The sequence below is a fragment of the Carassius auratus genome, unplaced genomic scaffold, assembly GCF_003368295.1.
Source record: "Carassius auratus strain Wakin unplaced genomic scaffold, ASM336829v1 scaf_tig00056159, whole genome shotgun sequence".
In the NCBI taxonomy this organism is placed as follows: domain Eukaryota; kingdom Metazoa; phylum Chordata; class Actinopteri; order Cypriniformes; family Cyprinidae; genus Carassius; species Carassius auratus.
The window spans coordinates 3,922-26,930 of record NW_020527375.1 but is presented as its reverse complement, the minus strand read 5'-3'; the positions used below and the strand labels follow the sequence as shown (position 1 = coordinate 26,930).

General features: G+C 34.6%; 1 pseudogene; it reads right to left on the bottom strand.

The window, feature by feature from the left end:
- Window positions 1-825: 825 nt before the first annotated feature.
- LOC113090510 (transcription factor 4-like) lies at window positions 826-22,654 on the bottom strand (annotated as a pseudogene).
- Between the last annotated feature and the right edge of the window lie 355 nt (window positions 22,655-23,009).

Sequence of the window (23,009 nt, the reverse complement as noted above, 5' to 3'; positions counted from 1 at the left end):
AACATTTTAAAAAGAAAAACGTTCAATAATGATAATTCAGTATTTCAGAGAGATAATAATATAAAATATACTGTACAAAAAATGTGTTAATATATTTTGGTTTAATATTAATAATAATAAATGTATAAATAACTATATATTATATTAAAATACAATTTGCGTCTTTAATTATTATTTTTTTTATATTCATAATTCATGTTTCTTTCATCACAAATACTGAGTATTGAGACTATTGAAAATATTAATTTTTTATTGTTAAATATTGAGTTTAATTGTAAGTAATCACACAATTTGTCATATTAATAATACAATCAAAATATTTATTTATTATTTAATATTGTAAATATTACATATAATTACAATTAACCCAATTCGAGTACAACAATAAAAACATTCTATATTAATTAATATTAGTGATTGAAAAACAACATTAATTGTAAATAGTAAATATTATAACAAATATATATATTTTGGTTGAATATTAATAATTTTACAGGGAATATAAATATAACATATATTAATGCTAAGCTACAAGGCTATTAATGATTTAATTGAATAGGTTTTTTAAAATAGTGTCTTCTGCTCACTGAAGCTGCATTTATTTAATCAAAATTACAGGAAAAATGCTAAATATTATTACTATTTAAAATAACAGTTTTCTATGTGAGTATCTGTTTAAGGTGTAATTTATTCCGGTGATGCTCCCGCTGTATTTCCAGCATCATTCCTCCAGTCTTCAGTGTCACATGATCTTCAGAAATCAGAATAATATGATGATCTGCTGCTCGAGAAACATGGCGTGTGGATCAGAAAGTGTGTGTGAAAGTGTGTGTGGGAATCCTGACGCTCCTCGGGGTGTGATGCTCTAAAATGGCGGCAGATGGAGGAGGCTGGCATTCTGCCCACATGATGCCAGTGTGTGTGTGTGTGTGTGTGTGTGTGTGTGCTGCGCTCACCCCTGTACGGATCGGACTGGCTGAGGTCGGGGGAAGTGGCCGACTGCACAGGAAGCTGTGATGCTGACACCTGATTGGCCACGATGGAGTGAGCGCTCCTCAAGCCGTCCTCCGCGGTGACCGCCGACCTGGACGAACAGAGACAGAGACGTCACACACACACACACGTCCCGAACACTCATGCATTGGTTCTTCAGCAGATAAACGCATCCAGAAGATTCTGTGTGTTTGACTCAGGCCTGATCAGTCGATCCGCTCCGCTGTGATCAGCCGACAGAGAGCGCTGTAACCCTTCACCAACACACAACAACACCTCCATTTCACATCACCCTCTCTCTCCTTCTGCAGTCTGCACTCCAGATCCTGCACATTACACTCATTTTCCACATGCATGGAGTAAAATATAAATATATAATCCACATTGTGCAGAATAATGTATGCCATAATGCAATGCACGTAGCATGCCACTTCCAAAGTGAATCAAGGTTTTGGTTAAATGACAAGTTAAATTACATTTAAAGATAATAGAAAGAGATTAAAGATTAAAAGATTAAAGATTAAACACACACACACCACACACACACACACCACACACACACACACATATATATATATATATATATATATATATATATATATATATATATATATATATATAATATATATATTATAAATGTATAAATATAATTACTCAAAAAATATTTTTCAAATATAAATAATATAAATAAAAATGGAATACCGAATTAAGAAAGACAAAAATGCAGTTAATAAAAAATTGTTCTTATATTAATGGAAAGATAAAACATTATACAAATTAACTAGTCAAGAAAAAATAAAAAATACAATTAAAATAAAAAGTTGAAATAATAATTATATATAAGAAAAATGTATTATTATATTAGTAACAAAAGACAAAAATATAAGTAATAAAAATTCTGATGATTATTTATTAATTACAAAATGTATTCTATTTTTTAAATATTAATGAAAAAAAGAATACACTTAAAACAAAAATGTAATCAGTCAAGAGATAAAAATACAAAACGAAAAGTTAAAAATGACCATTTATAAATGTAAAATCTCTTTTTACAATTTTTAAGTCTAAATAAAAATATTAATAAAAACAAAAAAATTAAATGATCATTTATTGAAAAAAAGTATATTTTCAAGAAAGAGTTAGTAATAAAAAATATTTAAAATATTTAAATAATAATAATAATAATAATAATAATAATATATATATATATATATATATATATATATATATATATATATATAGTTTGTGTTTTGCATGCATGCACAGCATGTTTCTTGTACTGTATACTCCACATTTGACCAAATACATTACTGCATGTCATCAAAATTCACAAACTATACACAACACACACTTCAGAAACAGTGTTCAGTCTGTGAGCACAGCCAAACTCTCTCTCTCTCTCTCTCTCTCTCTCTCTCTCTCTCTAATCTTTCTTCTTCCTCTTCTGGTGAAAACACTGTGAATTTATTCAGGCAGGTAAAATCCAAAGTAATGTCCCATGGTGCCGAGCGGAGAGCGGGCTGAGTCTGGTCCATCTGTCTGCCATCACGTTCGCCAACACAACTGACAATTATCTTAATGCCCATATGCTTAATTGTGGGCTCCCTAATTCCCCCCGACAGTACACACATCCAGCAGGAATTGTGATTTGGCACAAGTTTGCTTCCCTCTCGCTCTGTTTTTGTTTTAAGGACACAATCGTCTCTCTCTCTGTAATTCTGATTAAGCCGCTGACGCCGTTGTCTCCCGACGGCTTCATGCAAATATCAGAAAATGTCACAGAGAGACCGAAGGAGAGCGGAAGGAGATATTAAATAAAGGCTTTCTGTTTAAGAGCAGAAAGTGAATTACTGTCACACACTGAAAATCATTCTGAGGAACTGATGGGATATTCTGATGATTTTAATATGGTAAAATAAATAAAAAGTGGTTCAACGGAGCTAAGAGAATAGAAAGGTTTTGTAAATTTATTAAAATAATTTATTAATTAACATGCATGTGCTGGAGGATTTTATGAATCGAGATTTGGTGGGAATTCACCCAAAATATTACACAGTTCCATCACTATTCACTCAAACTCATCTCATTCCTCATGTTTTCACCAAAGAAACACAAAAGTAGACCATTTCTATCAGGGAAGAAAAGTACAAACTAAATTCCTGTAAAAATATTAGAATTTTAGCCTACATCGGTGTTAATATTAGTCATATTATTATTGATTTCTATTTTTAAATAAGCTTTTATAAAAATAAAAAAAATCTGTTTTCATTTTCCTAATAGTTTTTTATGCTTTTTATTATCATATATTTTTTTTTTAGCTTTATTTTTTATTTTAGTTTTATTAATTTTAGTACTTATACATATATCATTTATTTGCAGAGGCAACATTTTATATTTTCTGGTTTTTTGTTTTTCATTTAATATTTATACTTTATTTTTTCCATTTTATTTAAATATTTCTATAGAACTTTTTTATTTCAGTTTGAGTAATTTTAATACTTCATCTTATGTCCAGTTAGATGCCAAGGCTATATTTAAATTTTTAATTTTGAGTTTTTTTATTTGTTATTTGTTTTTTTGTGCCTTTTTACAATTTTTGTAAACAATTCTAATTAGATTTAATTATTTTTTATATTTCAGTTTTATTAATCTTATTGTTTTCGCAGTTTTAGCACTTTTCAGTTATTATGCCAAGTTAATATTTCTATTTAGTTTTTTCAGCCAATATTTCTGTATTATTTTAATCTTTTTTTTTCATTTCAATTAAGCCTTCATTTATTAATTGATTATTTATTATTTCAGTTGCACGACATTTCTATTTAATTTAATTTAACAATTTAATGATTTTCCAATAACAACACTGCTCCATGCACTATAATGCACTTTAAATATTTAATACTTAATTTTAATGCACGTCTGCCTCATTGTATGGTAAAGATGAGTCTGGACATTCTGCTAAACGTTCTCTTTCGTGTTCAGCGAGAAGGACAATGGTGTTTAGCAGTAAATGATGACAGGATGCTGGTTTTGGCCGAGTGATTGTGGGAAACTGGTTCTGCTGGAGTTCCTGCAGTCTCTCAGTCTTGTAGTTAATTAAGGGTTAGTCGTTAACCGAGACCTTAGAAGACTGATGGTGTTTATTTGCCACAGAGCTCTTTTGTGAAGCTGTGTGTGTGTGAGGAGAAAGATGAGGACCAGACGGCCTACTGACAGCAGCTGACAACACACACACACACACACACACACACACACACACACACAGAATGGTTAAGAATATGAAAATTGATCTCATGAAAAGTGGCAGCAGAACACAGAAACAGTGGTTTTAAGTGTTTTATCTGTTCTAACAGACTCGTTTGGATCTTAATGTTTAACACACAATAATATATATATATATATACAATAACATATGTCTTTATATGGCATCTGATATCATATATTTTCCTTTTAGAGTGTTTTAAATGACTTTTTTATTTTGATATAAAAGTTTGATGTTTAAAAAACATCATGATTATGACATCACAACGATCAGCTCATTAACATAAGACCGCCCACATGTACACATCACCACCCAATCATTTGCATTTGCATTTTTTAAAAGATTTCAACAAAGTTTTGGGAATATTCCTATTGTATGTAACCATTTTTGTCTTTATAATTGTTTATATTTAAACGTAACTTTATATTTATTCCACTTTAGTCATTTTAGTACTTATTTCAGCTAGCTGCTGAGGCAATATTTCTCATTTTCATCTCATGTTTCTGCTTTATTATACAGATTTCAATGCTCATTTCACATTCATGGAAACTAAACTACAAATTAATTCAGAAATCACCATTTACAGACATCACAACTATGAACTCATTAACATAAGACCGCCCACATTCACACCAACACCCACTAGGACCGCCCACATTTACTCCAACTATGTAAATGACCTGATCATAACAGAGGTCAATTACATAAAGACTTCAAAGGGACAGCAGCAAAACCAGCCTGTTTAATGTGTGGACATGATCCTGAAAATATGAGTAGAAATATGCATCTAAAGGAAAAAGAAATGGTATGAAAGCACAGATTATGGTATTTTAGGGAGGATCTGGAGAGACCGGCTCTGAGGAGGTACTCCAGGGTGGTCCAGGATTTCGTGACATCTGTGACAAGAACAGCAGACCTGGCTTTTAGCAAATTCCTCTGAACTACAAAAAACAAGGCCAAATTAGCAAAGCGCTTTCAAATAAAGAGAGAAAATTGCTTCCTGGTGACTCTACTGAATTAGGATGATTTATTTCTACACAGATGCTCCGAGTCTAGAAACATCTCCTTCTTTCTAACGATTGTTGCACTAATTCATAATAATAGTGCAGTGCTGAAAAACTCAAGAGGCATATACTTGAGAAGCAAAACGATTGAAGATATTAAAACTCATTTTCTGATTTATTAAAACTAAGGGAGTGTTCGATTTCGATTTTAGATTTTTTCTTTTTGAATTAAGTTTATTTTTCTGACTCACGAAAATAGACAATAAATTATAAAGTATAAAAAATTTAATATTAAATAAAATAAAACAAATAAAAAATTAATAAATTAACCAAATATGAGCATAAAATAAACAATACACTATGATTTTTTTATTACAATAACAAATTAATTAGATAAAAATCTAAAAATCTAATTATTGAAAATTAAAAATATTATACATATTAAAAGAAAAAACTAAATAAAATTTACAAATTTAAATTAGAATATTGACAACTATTCAAGACAAAAAAATATATATAGTTATCAAAATTTATTTATGTATTATATATTTCTATATTTATTTTTATAAATGCATGTTTAATTATGTGTTTATCTGTGTGTGATTTCAAGGTTACAGGCCCAATCAAATATCCATCCATCAAATGGCCAAACAATAGAGTGACAGGGTTACATTGCTAAAAATAAACTGCTTCAGTCCAAACAAAAGCTGGAACAAGAATATCCTGCAGAGAAACGAGCGCAGGAAACATTCCTCTGTACTGAACAAACCAGCTTCCTGCGTGAGACGATGAGGCGGATTCTCAACACAATACTGTATTTAGCATCCGCATTAAAACCTGTACATACAGAGGTCACGGGGTCACGGCCGGAATTATGGGGCGACGGGGTCAGGGGGACGGGAACTTGCTTTAGACAATCAGATCAAACACTGAAACACTGATAGAGAAACTCAGATCACCAGATTTAGAGCACTTTATGATTGAAAAAATACATTAAATAAAAATGTTTAAGAAAACTCTAATAAACGAAAAATAATACAGTTATAAAAAAATGAGTCAAGCTTAAAATAAACAAAATGTAAATAACAATATAAAGTAAAAATATTACAGACAAAAATAAAAGAAACAGTAAAATATTAAAGTAAAATAAATAAACAATAATAAAATAATATTAAAGGAAAAATGTATAAATAATAAAAATAAAAACAAGAAGTTAAAATATCAATAAGTTGGGTGTTGAGTGCATACTTGACTATCATTGTCACTCCTCTCTGAAACTCCAAGAATGATAAAAACAATTCAGAAATGGGTTTAAATATGTTTGTTAATATAGTGTGTGTGTGTGTGTGTGTGTGTGTGTGTGTGTGTGTGTCACTGACAGTGACATCTGCTTTCTGTCAGCACGACTTCTAGACAAACTCTGATTATTTCTTTCCCATGATTTCATGAATCTACAGCACACACACATACACACACACACACACACGCACGCACACACACACACACACACTGCTCTGGTTCTCATGTCTTCTCACAAGTTTACAGGATCCAGTATGATTTCTAATTTCATGAAAGAAAAAAAAAACACTTCCAACGCACTGGAGTTCAACAATGTTGCACATTTCATTAAAAATTTAAAGCTAACAACAACTAAAACAATATAATAAAATGATAATAATATATAATGTTGTAAAATAATAACATAGTTATTATATAATTTATGCTTCATTTAATACCAGGTTTAAGAGCATTTAAAATACAAATACATTAAATAAATGTAAAAATAGTTTCACTAAAAGATGTTTTTGCACTTTACACAGGCTTCATCAGATAAGCATTTGTGTTTCTGATGAATAAGAGACTGAAGATCTGCTGGATGATCTGCAGCTGTAGGGGGCGCCGGAGAGCTGATGAACACTGTGTGTGTGTGTGTGTGTGTGTGTGTGTGGAAAAGTGTGATGACAAAGCGCTCTCTGTATGTCTGCGTTTCCACGGCAATGGGAGAGGGGCGTCTGAGCAGCGAATAGTGCGTCTTTGTGAGTCCCAGACACACACACACACACACACACACACACACTAACAGGCGTAATTACGCGCTGTTTCCTGTATTGTAGTCATGGCTGGCTGTTTGTGCGTCTCTGTGGCCCTAAACAGCATTTTTTCAGGTTTCACTCAGTTACAAACCTCACCTGAGTCTCCAGTCGCCCTGAAACCCATTTAGTGTGAAACACACACTCCTTCAAGTCATTTAAAGTACTTAAGAAGATACGAGTATAAATACGTTCAATAATTTTCCAGTGCAGTAAAATAAAATGCACTTATATTAAAAGATGCAGTGAATGAAAGTAACGTAATATCAATGATTTTAAAACATTTGACTTGAAAATACAACACATATTCATTAGTTTCTATCAGTTATCTATGTCTGTGACTCTGAGTTATGTTGTGATGACATTAGGGGTCTTACTTGGGATCCCGAATCCTCTCTGATTAAGACAAAACCCCAATGCAATTTGGCTAGTGGATTTTGCATGTTGAGCCACTCCCAGTGCATACGGGTCGCATAAATAAGCGACAGGTGCATCCACTCATCAGATTCTTGCTTCAGACCCAAGTGAATGAAGGAAACTCGACATTTACCAGGCGAATTCTCTCGTGTGCTGAAAGAAGAGGCTGTTCGGGGAGGCGTTACGACACATTCAGCGGTGTCCCTGTTAACTCAGCGATTCCCCTGGTGTTTAATCTAAAAGAGCAGCTTCTGATCACTGTCGACTCATGACTTTTTAAAGATGCTGCTCCGGCTGTGTTCTCTTGGGTGTGGTCATTACCTGTCTTCTACTGAAAAAAGCCACAATCGTCGTCTTCAGTGTCTGGGCTTCCAGCACGCTGACGATGCGTTTGTGGATGGTTCATGTGCTCACTGCGAGTGTATGTCCATGACAGCGCTGGGATTGTGCCTCTCTCTCCTCAAGGAGAGCAGAAGGGCACCTTCTGTCACCACCCATATTGGTTTCTCTGCCACGAGCAGAGGACCACCGGCTGGTGCTTTGGGTGATCTGAGGTTTAGAGTGGGAGCTTCCTTTGGTTTGCGTTCAAGGGTTGGGCATGGCATTACAGGGCTTCCCTTTCGAGCTGTCCCTGTCCCCTGTGTCTTTACAAAGGTCTCAGAGCGTGGCCTTGCCCCATTGCGGGAAGTGGTCATCAGGATCCTCAAGTTTCTCAACGACAGTTGCGAGAGCAGGGACCTGGTGATCTAGCTTCAGGTCAATTTGGAAAAGAGCGAGCTCTCCCCTGTGCAGACAATCTCTTTTCTCTGTGTCAAGTTAGATTCAGTGAGTATGATGGCACGTCTCACCAACAAGTGTGCCCAGTCAAGAGGCAGGACGGTCGTACCGCTAAAACACTTTCAGAGGATCCAGAGCATATGGTATCCGCAGCCACAGTCACGCTGCTCTTATTGCTTCATATGAGACCACTTCAGCACTGGTTACACTCCCGAGTCCAGAGATGGGCACGGTGCCGCGGTACACTTTGCCTTGTCCTGAGTGCCCTTAGAACAAGTGTCGGCATGTCGTTGTCATGTTGGGTGCCTCCATCTGTGTTTAGGTGATGTCGGTAGAAGGTTGAATCCTCCTAGGCCATACCTGGTGCCCTCCTGGGATCTCTCTACTGACCGGCTCAATTGGGACGGGGACTTCCAAGGATGTGTGACAGTGGCCTACCTACTTTCACGTTGTCCTTAGACCCAAGGCTCCTACCTTGCCTTTCCGGAATCAGGTGGTGAACTTGCGGGCACTGCCCCCGGAGAAGGCAGCCCCAGCCCTAGTGTTGCTGTGTCCTGTAAGAGCACTTTGTATATATACGTGCTCTTACGTCCAGATACGTCCAGAACCCCGGCAGTCAGAGTCGGTGGAGCAGTCTGATGCCAGGCCCAGTATCGGTGTTAGCTTGAACTCATTCTGTCAGGAAAAGCTGGCAGTGGTTCCTCTCTACTCTCAGGTAAGACCAGCCTCAGAGTCCCATTCCATATGTAGTACTGCCCCAGGCTGGGGTCAGTCCATATTAGTGTCTCCACATGATATCTCCCTTCGAGTAGGATGTGGCCTCCATAGCACACTTCTTCCCTATCGTTACTGTCAAGAAGTAAACAACAAACAGGAAAGGCATGAAGCACCTTTCATGAAGGTCGAAATCCCTTCCCTTTAGAATTTATTTTCCGTGGAAGGAACAGCAGCGATGTACTCACCTTTTGGTCCCTTCGGGTGCTATAGTCAGTGAATTTGCACTGGGGCATTGGGAAGGTTAGGACTTTTGCATAGCACCTGTCTGACACGCTGCAGCTTGTCAACACTTGCAACGTCATAGAGTTGTGACGGGGGCAGGCTGTGGTGCTTTCCATGGACCCCTAATGTCGTTACGACATAACTCAAAGTGACAGACAGATAGGGAACGTCTCGTTTATGTACGTAACTCTCATTGCCTTATGGAGGGAACGGAGACTTTATGTCCCCGTGCCACTACCTCGAACAATCGCTGGTTGCCAGGGACAAGTTCTCGGCTCCATGGCATAAAACTTGATGAGTGGATGCACCTGTTGCCTATTTATACCCGTCTGCACGGGGAGTGGCTCAGCATGCAAAGCCCACTAGCTAAATTTCATTGCCATTTTCTCTTAATCAGAAAGGATTCGGGCTCCCAAGTAAGACCCTTAATGTCATCATAACATTATGTCTGCGTTCCCTCCATCAGGGAATGAGGGTTACATACATAACCGAAATGTTATCTTTAATAATAGTGTGTTTTGTCTCACTACACTGGCACATTTTCTCTGTTTTAAGTATAAACAAGCTAAAAACTAGTGAAATAATTAGCTGGTGCAATAAACAAAATATAAAAAACTAAGTAGGTCATAATATCTTAATATGCACAGCTGCCTCTCAAATAAATGCCTCTAGTTTTAATTTGATTTCTATACATTTTGACTGGAAATTTCCTGTTTATGGCAGTAATCTTTCATTTTCCGTAAATCATTTTGTCGCAGATTTTTCCTTGTCTTAATATCTTACGCAGAGCTGCTTTTCAAATAAAATAATAGATTTAACTAGAAAATTACAAAAATACTTACTAGTTTACAGCACTTCATAACAGTTACCTTTAATTAGAGTGTATTTTGTGTAAATTTTATGTATAAACAAGTTTGCTAGTGTAATAAAACTAAATGCACTTACAGTATATTAAAAAGCTACCATGGGAATGCAATAAAAAATATTTATTTTTGTTTTGCTTTCCAAAAAAAAAATTCTACTAATTCTTAAATCAAGATACATTTAGTTACGAAGTAAAAATGCACATTATGCATTTTATAAAAAATGTATCAAAATGAATCTTATTACATTTTGCATCTTAGTTTAAGAAAGTCTATAAAAAATTTTGGGAATACATTCGCATAATATAATTATAAGAGTGAGTTATAAGAATGATTCATATGAAGGATTGAGAATCAAACTTGATGGAACTCCAAACTCAAAGATGAATATCACTTAATTCTGCTGAACTATTCATTTGTGATACTGGGAAAGGAAGGTCTCCTGCACACTTTGGTGAATCTGTGCTCGCTGAAGTTCCCATACTACACTAGACGTATCATGTAACAGCCAGTTTGTGTGTGTTTGTGTCTCTCTAATCATGTGAGCACCTGTTTCCAGCATGAGCTCAGCAGCAGATCTCATCCAGCTGTTCACTCATTCACTTCTCATGACCCTAGCCTTCACTTCCACCGAAGCAGCAGCAGCATTCAGCTAAACATCTTCTTCTGTTTGCCACAGAAAGTAAAAGAGCCATAGACGTGAAATAAATGAGGATGAGAAAATTATGACTGAACCGGGTTATTATCGTTAACTAAAACTAAACTATAGTTTTTATTCAATAAAATAAAGTAATTGAAATATAATAAAATATTTAAACTTTCTCATTTCAACTAGTTGCCAATGCAATATTTCTCATTATATTTTGTTTAACTAAAAAAATTATAATAAATTAAAAATAACCATATATACATATTTAAAAAACAAAAAACTAATTAAATTAACAAAACTCGTTGGAAATGATATAAAAATATTTTTAAATGATTAAAAATGCCAAAGAAACCATAAAAAATTACTAAAACTTTTATTTAGAACTTAATAAAAATGATGAATATATATTAAAAACTAAAACTGATAAAATTGACAAAATGACTAAAACTTTATTAAAGTGAAAACTTGATCAAAATTATATATACATATTAAAAAACTAATGAAATTAGCAAAAACTCAATAAAAATTGTAAATGTTTTACTAAAATTAAAAAAACACTCAACAAAATTACTTAACTGAAATGAAAAATAATATTGAACAGTATATAAATTAAATACAATAATATCTATTTCAAAATATTAACAAAAACTGCAATAGTATATCAAAGATTGCTAAAATAACACCGCAACAGAATGCTACATTTTTGGTGAACTGTCCCTTTAACAACACTAATCTGTGTGTGAGGTGTGAATGTATTACAATCCAAACACACACACACACACACACACACACACACACTGGTGCAAGTGAATAAATAAACAGCAGTGTCAGTGTGACACTGAGCAGAGATTCAGGACCTCGTCCACAGCGGAGCTCGTCCAATCAAACGCATGAGCAAACCCACGCCTGACGTTATTCATTCATATCATTAAAACAGCTTGTTAACACTGGAAACATGTACAAACTCGACCTTACAAAGAGCACTTCATCAGAAACACATCAGTCTGAATATTTACTCTTTTAAGAGCCACTTTTGAGCGACCAGTACCCTAAAAAGTGTACGTTTTTACACTTTTGCATTTCCTTAAGGTGCATGTGCCTTTGCGAAACATTCATTTTCAATAGTTCAGTGCCATTTTTATGCATTTTAATACAATTCATGTTCTGATGACTACATGAAAAGACATAAGCACATCAGAAATGGTTTATGTATAAATGTGCATGCAATAACGTGTATGTGTGTCGGACGTGCATTATATCTTCTTTTCTTCATGTATTCTCTCTCTGTTCTTTATTCTCTCCAGCTGTTCGAAGCTTTATGGATTGTTTTCAAGTCTTAAATGTGGAAAATATTACCAGCATCTTTCTTTTGAAGTCTTGTTCTCCCCCTTGCTCTGTTGTTTCCTATTTTTAGTTCTGTGCTGCTTAACTTACAGTCAGAGGAGAGCCAACATCACTACCCACAATGCTCTGCTCCAACCTGAACTAATAACACTTAGACATCATAGGACCACATCAGTGACGCCATGCACACACATTAAGCCTTTTCTGATATTTATTGCAAATACAGCGTTCTTTAACTTTAGTAGGTGGGAGAGTTATTTTAGTGTCACTAAATTATTTTCTGTTTTTACTTTCATTTTAGTTAAACTTTTAATAATTTTGCTGTGTATTCATGTACTTTTTTGCAGTAAAGTTAAACAGCTAAACAATAAAAATCATATTGTTTATAGTTCATTTTTATAATAGTTATATATCAAATGTCTCCTTAAATAAAAAAAAAACTTCTTGAAATTCTGAAATACTGTGCATCTTTTTATATATATTTTATATATTTTTTTATATATATTTTTTTTTCATCAAAAAAAGAAAAAAAAAATTGCCTTGGGAATAATCATTTATTTAATTTCAAGTACCAATTTTTAATGGTTTTAGATTTTTTTATAATAATAATAAAAACTGTATCAGTTTTAAATTTTATTTCACTTTTACATATTTTAACACATCAAGTTAACAAGATTAAACTGTTTCATTGAAATATCAAATAAATTCCTTTAAACTTCCTTGAAAAATTTTAATGTCATATTTTTTATGTCTTTTTGATCGATTTGTTTTAAAGATTTTACTTAAAAAATCGTATTATTTTTATTCAATCTAAAATAAGTTAATATGTCATTTCGAGTAACATTTTTCAAAAATAAAACAAAATAATATATTTTTTAATTAATTCTTATTTAGGTTTTATTTATTTTAACATCAAGTTATAATAAATGAGAAATTATAATTGTTATATTATGAAATATTATGCAATGTTTTATTTATTTATTTAAATTTTTTTAGAATTATATGTCCATATCGTTTTTTTTTTTTTTTTTTGATAATTGATTTCTATTTATACATTTTTATTTAAATACTAAAACAACAAAAAAATGCTGCCCTGTCAACTAGCTGAAATAAAGTTTGATTACACTTTTTAAATATTTTATTTACACAATGTTTTTTTTATGGTTTTAGTTCTAATTATTATTTCGATGATTGTAGTTTTTAAGTATCATAACTAGGTGGCGCTGCACACATGATGGGTCGACACAAACAGACTGATCTAGACACAGAGAGATGCCTGACTCTCCGCAGGAAGTGGCTCCAGACGGCGGGAGCTCAGAGGTCAGAGGTCAGCGGCTCTTACCATGAGCGAGTGTCTGTTGGAGGGCAGCAGTCCGCCGCTGTATCCGGCGCTCAGGCCGCCCATGGCTCCGTTGTGAGAGTGAGACGGAGTGATCAGTCCGTGCATGTCTGTGTGAGCGCCGGGCATCGCTGTGGATCCCACCGCGTGACTGCGCAGCACATGGATGGCATCGTCCAGCCGCTCCAACCGGTCCTCGATACGACTCTGCTGCAGGACAGAGACACACAGCCAGCATCACCAAACCTGCTCGTTCAGTCTGTGTGGTGTCGATCTCGTCTGGTAGGAACAGAGTTGTGTTTGTGTGTCTGAATCTCTCACCAGCGAGTGAAGCGGCGGCTCGTAACTCGGGGACGAAGCTCCCTGACCGTTTCTGGACCAGACGGCTGAACTGGCAGCTGAAGACACAAAACATCACCATCAGCAACACTGACAAATGATGAGAAGTAACAGCTTCAGGGGAAAGTCTTATTTAAACAGCTTGGTTAATACTTTTAATTCGATTTTATTTTATTTTTTTTTTTACTGAATTTTAGCTGAACTTTAACTTTTTTTTTTTTACGTTTTTAATGACTGTGATTTGTATGAATACCTTCTAATTAGTAGAAGTTATTACGTTATAACGTTATTATAGTTAATGAAAACTACAATGTAAATCACATGCACACACAAACACACACACACACACACACAAATCGGTTACTTGAAATAAAATAAAATAATTTTTTTTTATGCCAACGTTTCTAATTTTTTACTTAGTTTAAATGAAAATGAAAAAATTTAAATGAAAAAAAAATCTATATGTGTGTACATATGCCAAAATTACTAAAACAAACTAAAATGGAAATAAAATATCAAAATAAAAAGTGATTAATAAAACCTCATAATATTAAGAAAAAAATAGATAAAACTATAATAGTCTCTCAATCATACTAAAACAACCCTGCATTGAAATACAATTGATATTTTTTTTATTTTCGATTTTTTAAAATAGTTTTTACTTTGTTCTACATTTTAAATTTTTTTTATATAATTTTGTTGTGTTTTTGTCATTTTTATAACTTATTTTAATATGTCTGCAATAGCATTTTATTTTATTTTATTTTATTTTATTTTATTTTATTTTATTTTATTTTATTTTATTTATTATTTATTATTTATTTATTTATTTTATTTTATTTTATTTTATTTTATTTTATTTTATTTTATCAAAAATGAGGAATGATGCATTGGCAACTAGCTGAAATAAAACAATTTAAATTTTTTTTTTTTTATTTAATTTCAGTTTGATTGAATTTCACCGGAAGCTTCATGAATACAATGCTTTTGCTTTTATTTTTGAGAGACTGATCATTTTTTATCCTTGTTTATGTGGTCAAATCTTTCTTCTGGCCCAATGCATTCCCCTCATATCCTATAAATCATAATAAACACATAATAAACACCCAGTCTTCTGTTTGAGGAGCTGTTTTCTTGATCTGATGATCAGCTGGTGGCTCTTCCTTTGATAGGTGACGATCCTCATGCTAATAACACCTCGTTATTCTTTCATTCCCGAGTTAAGATGCAAACTCGTTGGCTGTGTCCGGTTCACATCGGTAATTAGCGAGGAGCGGCGCTCGTTCATCAGTTCTCCCTGACCTTCACCTGTTTGCGTTTGCGGCATCCGCTCATTACGTACGGCGCGTCTAATTATGTTGTGTTTTTTCAAATGGTACTTCTTTACAGAAACACGCATTTCAGACGCTTCCCTGTATTATTAAACCTCATTTCCAAATGCTAATTAGCACATAATTACAGCCACATTCATGTGCAAATAAATTTTGCATGTATCCGCGCCGCCGCCAATGAGAAAATTATTAAATTAGTTGCTTAAACTTCCCTCGCATGTTTAAGTTTAAATATTAATTTGCGGTTGCGCATTTAATGGTTGTCGGTCTAATAACTTTGGCACTCGGAGAAATAGCAATTAGGTGGCGGTCGTTTCCATAGCGACGCGAATAATGAGTCGTTAATCAGGATTTGAGATGAAGTGTGTTTCAGAGATTGAATCAAATATGAAGAATGAAACATAAATAGATTTTCAACTTGAAATCAATGGCTTTAGCAGTCTGCAGTATATATATTAGGTGATTTATTTTTATTTGCATAAAATCTGTTATTTTAATAGGCTATTGTTTTTTAATATTTTACAATTGTTTTTGATAAAAAAAATTTTTTTACTTAAAGCTTGATGTTTTATTGTGCATTTTTTTTAATTGCCTTGGCAACTAGCTTTTTTAATCATTATTTAATCATTTTTATATTTTATATTATTTAGTTTTAAATGTATAGTTAGCTATAATAACAGTAAATAAGATATCCGAATTACCTAAATAAAAATATTATATTAGCTTACATAGCTTACTAATAATGAATACTAATTAGACTAAATTATAAAAAATATATAATTTAAAATATAAAAATTCACAGGGTGGTCCTTTAGCAACCACTATTTTTTATTTTTTTTTACATAACAAATATTTTAGTTTAGTACAAAAATTGTTTCCTTGGCTTAAATATAATAGGCTTATATACAAATCTAAATAAATAAAAATAAATATTTTATTTCAGACTTTTGACATTTCATTTCCATTACAGTATGATGTATTTATCTGACAAAAGTAATATATTTTCAGTGAAAATTTTGTTACATTTTAACATTCACAATTTAAAATTAAAGTTACAAATGTTATATATATTTTTATATTTCTATATAGTTTTTATTAATTTTTATTTCAGTTTTAATTTAACCTTTTTTAAATACAATATTGGGAAGTACCTGAAATAAAGTTTTTTTGAGGTTTTAATTTTAGCTAACTGTAATAAACTTGGTGGCACATAACAGTCCTCAGTATATGTTGCATAGTTAAGCAAAGTAAAGTATAGTAAACAGAGAGTAATCAGGTGACTGACATCAGTGCAAACACACACACACACACACACACACACACGCACACACACAAACACACACACTCACACACACACACACACACACACACGCACACACACACACACGCACACACACACCTGTGTTACCTGTGAGCGAGGGAGGAGATCCCACAGGAGTGGATGGGTTGGATGAGAAGCTGTTATTGGTGTGATCGGGAGAATAGATCTACAAACACAACAAACACACAGCAGTGACAAACCAGAACAAACACACACATCCATCATCATCATCATCATCACGTGAATTCATCTGAATGATTTATTTTCTAGCTAAGATTTTTTTTTTTTGACACACAACATGCAAGCTGTTTAATTTTATCAATGTCTCTGGTCTTAATGTGAACGTTGCTTTAAAACCTCTATTTATATAATCTTCAAATTACAATTAGTTTCTTCTTCTATGAAACAATTTTTTATGAAAGTTTGTTTCAGCCACAGAATAAATTAAAAAAAGTAATTTTGAGTTTAAATCTGACTTTTGTTTTTGCCACAGAATGAAAAATAAAAACTGTAATTGTCTTTTTTTTATCTCACAATTTAATTTAATTATCAAAGTAATACATTTTAAAAACAATTTATTTAGTACTAAGCATAGTACAAATCTATTAACATATTAACTGTCAGATAACTCGAGACTTTCTGATATACAAATTATAATTAAACTTTACTTGGCATATTACTTGTGCACAATGCACATTTCTTAATATTAAGTCTAATATTTGTTAAAGTCACTTTTGATGAGGATTGTATGACAGTTGAATAACATCAGAATTTAAATGCAAGATATTTAAAGTGCACCTGAAGTATACTTGTAAAAGTTAAACTTTAACACAATAAATATACTAAGTATATCTTTAATTGTACTTCAGCACTATTTTAGCACAATTAAAGAGCATTAAATACAAATTTAACAGACTGTAAGTACACCAGTTTAATATACTAAATGCAATCACATGACAAAAAACCCTTTTTATTTTGGGCATTTCATTTCTGTCTCCATGCTGAAAAATGGTGGGCGACTAGGAAGGGGTTAAGTACCGAAATATAAAAATTAATTTGTAGTATATTTAGCTTGAAATCAATTGTATTTCAAATTCATTTAAGTGCATTTATTTTTCACTAGAGTAGATACAGTATTAAAAAAGTCCCGATGACCTTTTATATTTTTTATTCAGTGGCGGAAACCTCGATCAAGTTGAATGTGTGGTGAATGTGGTTTGATGTTGCTTTAGATCATGTGTGTATGTGTATCTGTGTTAGACCTGGTCACTCACTGAAGCCAGAGCCTTTCCTAATGCGTCTCCCGTCTGTGAGCTGCTGGCCGCTCCGCTCGGCGCTCGATTCGCTGAAACACAACAGAGCAGAGACACGTCACACCGGTTCAATTAAATAATCATAACACTTTAACCCCCGGTTCCACAGACAAGGCTTAAACTAGTCCCAAACTAAAATGCATGTTGGAGATGTCTCAACTAAAAATGTGTTAGCGTCATTGTTCTGTGTCAAGATGCACAACTTTAATATTTTCTTCTAAAGCATTTTTGTAAAAGTTGCTTAAATATTTAAATTTAACTAAGATCTAGTCCTGGTTTAAACTAAGCCCTGTTTGTGAAACCGGGCCAAGAAAATTATGGAAACTATATTAATGGAATTAAATTAAAATTAAAAGCTCATGGAAATGTAGTGTTGTCAAACAATTAATCACATTCAAAATAAATGTTTTTGTTAACATAATATATTTGCACATATTTTAAGTTTAAATATATTTATATACTGAGATCATATAAATGTATTTTAAATAAATTAGTGTTTTTTTATTCTTAAAAAAAAATTATGTTCAGTGTTAGTTTAAGGACAAGAAAGACTAAGTAATAAGTAATAAACTGCATTTCTAAATCAGTAAATCTGCAAATATTGTCTTACTGTAAAGTTGGCTTGGCCTCCGAATATGAGTAAAATATTTTGTTGAGTAAAAATTGCAGCTATATTGTCATTTGTGAGTTAAAAATATTTTCAAAATATTAATTTCATATAAATATTTAATTTAATTTAATTTAATTTTTATTCAATAAAAAATAAAAATCTACATGGGGTCAGAAAGGTTGAGAACCACTGCTTGTGACAGTTAATATTTTCTTAAACTTCACAAAAACATTTTGAAAACAATGGGCAACTGAACCTGATCACCTGTAGTGCCCTTAGCTCCTTCTGATTTATTATCCTAATATCCCACCTTTGCTTTTGTTTGCTCTGTGATAGAGTGACTGAAGTGAAGAGGATCAAATCTTCACTTGGCTTGAATTCGGAGGGGACTCACCCATGACGCTGTCTGTCCCGTTGGTGGTGGCGGAGCAGGATGCCGCGCTGTAGTGGTTCGTCCCGCCGCTACGATGGAAACTGGACATGGGTGGAAGACTGGGGTTAATCTCAGCCGACGAGTGCGACGGGTAACTCTGAAAAACAGAGAGGGAGAGCGATTGAGAAAGGTTCGGTCTATTTTCATTCAAAAGACAGTTCATAGGAGTTCTTGTTCATATATATTAGATTTATATGGCTTTATATATATATGTATAGTACATAGTATCATAGTCTTTGACTTCAAAATTGTGCTCACGAGTCTGTCGTGTGGATGCAGGCCGCAGTAGCTGCTGCTCTGAGCGCTGTGTGTAGAGTTTCCCAGCATGCTGTTGTATCCGGGCTGGTTCATACTGCCGGACGAGCTCCATGGGTCTGTACTGTGATGACCGTCTGAAATCACACATGAAACACACACACAAAACATTTAGCATTTTTAGACCATTTCTAAATAGTTGCTAGGGTGTTCTGAATGTTTAGGCTGTTGCTGTGCATTGTCTAGGATGTTCAGTGTGTTTTAGAGGGTTGTTATGTAGTTGCTAGGGATTCCCGAGTGTTAAGGCTGTTGTTATGTAGTTGCTAGGGATTCCTGAGTGTTTAGGCTGTTGCTATGTAGTTGCTAGGGATTCCTGTGAGTTAAGGCTGTTGCTATGTAGTTGCAAGGGATTCCTGAGTGTTTAGGCTGTTGTTATGTAGTTGTTAGGGATTCCTGTGTGTTAAGGTTGTTGCTATGTAGTTGCTAGGGATTCCTGAGTGTTTAGGCTGTTGTTATGTAGTCGCTAGGGATTCCTGAGTGTGTAGGCTGTTGTTATGTAGTTGCTAGGGATTCCTGAGTGTAAGGCTGTTGTTATGTAGTTGCTATGGATTTCTGAGTGTTTAGGCTGTTGTTATGTAGTTGCTAGGGATTCCTGAGTGTGTAGGCTGTTGATATGTAGTTGCTAGGGATTCCTGAGTGTTAAGGCTGTTGTTATGTAGTTGCTAGGGATTCCTGAGTGTTAAGGCTGTTGTTATGTAGTTGCTAGGGATTCCTGAGTGTAAGGCTGTTGTTATGTAGTTGCTATGGATTTCTGAGTGTTTAGGCTGTTGTTATGTAGTTGCTAGGGATTCCTGAGTGTGTAGGCTGTTGATATGTAGTTGCTAGGGATTCCTGAGTGTGTAGGCTGTTGCTATGTAGTTGCTAGGGATTCCTGAGTGTGTAGGCTGTTGTTATGTAGTTGCTAGGGATTCCTGAGTGTTTAGGCTGTTGTTATGTAGTTGTTAGGGATTCCTGAGTTTAAGGCTGTTGTTATGTAGTTGCTAGGGATTCCTGAGTGTTTAGGCTGTTGTTATGTAGTTGCTAGGGATTCCTGAGTGTTAAGGCTGTTGTTATGTAGTTGTTAGGGATTCCTGAGTGTTAAGGCTGTTGTTATGTAGTTGCTAGGGATTCCCGAGTGTTAAGGCTGTTGTTATGTAGTTGCTAGGGATTCCTGAGTGTTTAGGCTGTTGCTATGTAGTTGCTAGGGATTCCTGTGAGTTAAGGCTGTTGCTATGTAGTTGCAAGGGATTCCTGAGTGTTTAGGCTGTTGTTATGTAGTTGTTAGGGATTCCTGTGTGTTAAGGTTGTTGCTATGTAGTTGCTAGGGATTCCTGAGTGTTAAGGTTGTTGCTATGTAGTTGCTAGGGATTCCTGAGTGTTTAGGCTGTTGTTATGTAGTCGCTAGGGATTCCTGAGTGTGTAGGCTGTTGCTATGTAGTTGTTAGGGATTCCTGAGTGTTTAGGCTGTTGCTATGTAGTTGCTAGGGATTCCTGTGTGTTAAGGTTGTTGCTATGTAGTTGCTAGGGATTCCTGAGTGTTAAGGCAGTTGTTATGTAGTTGCTAGGGATTCCTGAGTGTTTAGGCTGTTGCTATGTAGTTGTTAGGGATTCCTGAGTGTTTAGGCTGTTGTTATGTAGTTGCTAGGGATTCCTAAATGTTTAGGCTGTTGTTATGTAGTTGCTAGGGCTTCCTGAGTGTTAAGGCTGTTGTTATGTAGTTGCTAGGGATTCCTGAGTGTTAAGGCTGTTGTTATGTAGTTGCTAGGGATTCCTGAGTGTTTAGGCTGTTGTTATGTAGTTGCTAGGGATTCCTGAGTGTTTAGGATGTTGTTATGTAGTTGTTAGGGATTCCTAAATGTTTAGGCTGTTGTTATGTAGTTGCTAGGGCTTCCTGAGTGTTTAGGCTGTTGTTATGTAGTTGCTAGGGATTCCTGAGTGTTAAGGCTGTTGTTATGTAGTTGCTAGGGATTCCTGAGTGTTAAGGCTGTTGCTATGTAGTTGTTAGGGATTCCTAAATGTTTAGGCTGTTGTTATGTAGTTGCTAGGGCTTCCTGAGTGTTAAGGCTGTTGCTATGTAGTTGTTAGGGATTCCTGAGTGTTTAGGCTGTTGTTATGTAGTTGCTAGGGCTTCCTGAGTGTTAAGGCTGTTGTTATGTAGTTGTTAGGGATTCCTGAGTGTTTAGGCTGTTGTTATGTAGTTGCTAGGGATTCCTGTGTGTTAAGGTTGTTGCTATGTAGTTGCTAGGGATTCCTGAGTGTTAAGGCTGTTGTTATGTAGTTGCTAGGGATTCCTGAGTGTTAAGGCTGTTGCTATGTAGTTGTTAGGGATTCCTGAGTGTTTAGGCTGTTGTTATGTAGTTGCTAGGGCTTCCTGAGTGTTAAGGCTGTTGTTATGTAGTTGTTAGGGATTCCTGAGTGTTTAGGCTGTTGTTATGTAGTTGTTAGGGATTCCCGAGTGTTAAGGCTGTTGTTATGTAGTTGCTAGGGCTTCCTGAGTGTTAAGGCTGTTGTTATGTAGTTGTTAGGGATTCCTGAGTGTTTAGGCTGTTGTTATGTAGTTGCTAGGGATTTCTGAATGTCTAGCCTGTTGATATGCAGTTTCTAGGTGTTTTAGGCTGTTATTAAGTAGTGGGTAAGGTTTTCTAAATGTTTTAGGCTGTTACTGTGTAGTTGCTATGGTGTTCTGATTGTTGTAGACTGTTGCTTTGCAGAAATAAAGGAGTTTTGAGTGTTTTAGGCTGTTCTTATGTAGTTGCTAAGGTGTTATGAATGTTAAGGTTGTTGCTTTGCAGTTTCTAGGGTGTTCCACGTGTTTAGGCTCTTGTTCTACAGTTGCTAAGGTGCTTTGAGTGTTTAAGTCTGTTACCATGCATATGCTAAGGTGTTGTGAGAGTTTTAGGCTATTCTTATGTAGTTGCTAGGGTGTTTGGAGTGTTTTAGGCAGTTGATTCATCAGGTATGTAAGATTTACCTGGCATAAAGAAGGAACTGGGAAAGCTGCTGCCCGGTGCTTTAGAGGACGGGTAACCCGGTGAGTCCCGGTTGTAATCGGGCAGTGCTGGCGGAAGGGGCATATACCTGAAACATACACAAAAAGATGCCGTGATCAGGATGGCTAATGATACAAAACATACTTTCAACGTACATTTCACTTCATATTTTATGGCATGCACTAAGAACCATCAGAAAAGATATGGAAACAGAGCAAAACTCTTTCCCAGGAATTTTTTTTCATGTTCCCAAAGTGTTGCGACACAATAATTTAGTGCAAATGTGAGAGAAGCAGCTGCAGCGGATCAGTGATGACATCAGCAGACAAACAGCAGAGCATTCCTGTCTGGAAAACTGTGCTGTAATGACTAGCAGGAATGGTGGGAACATGCCGGATGGGAATATGGAGTTGGGATAAACACAGTGGATGTGTGTGGACAGAATGACCCTCAGAGATACACCTCAAAAACTAGAACAAAGGCGATGGAAAATCACATCTCAAATGCTTCTCCTGTACATAAAGCAGAGCAAATTAAAACTGAATTGTTTTTGATAAGAAAAAGTTTTTTTTTCTAAGCAATTGTAGGTTACAAATCTGAGACAAACGTAAATGAGGCTAAACTGAAAACTTATGACATCTCCA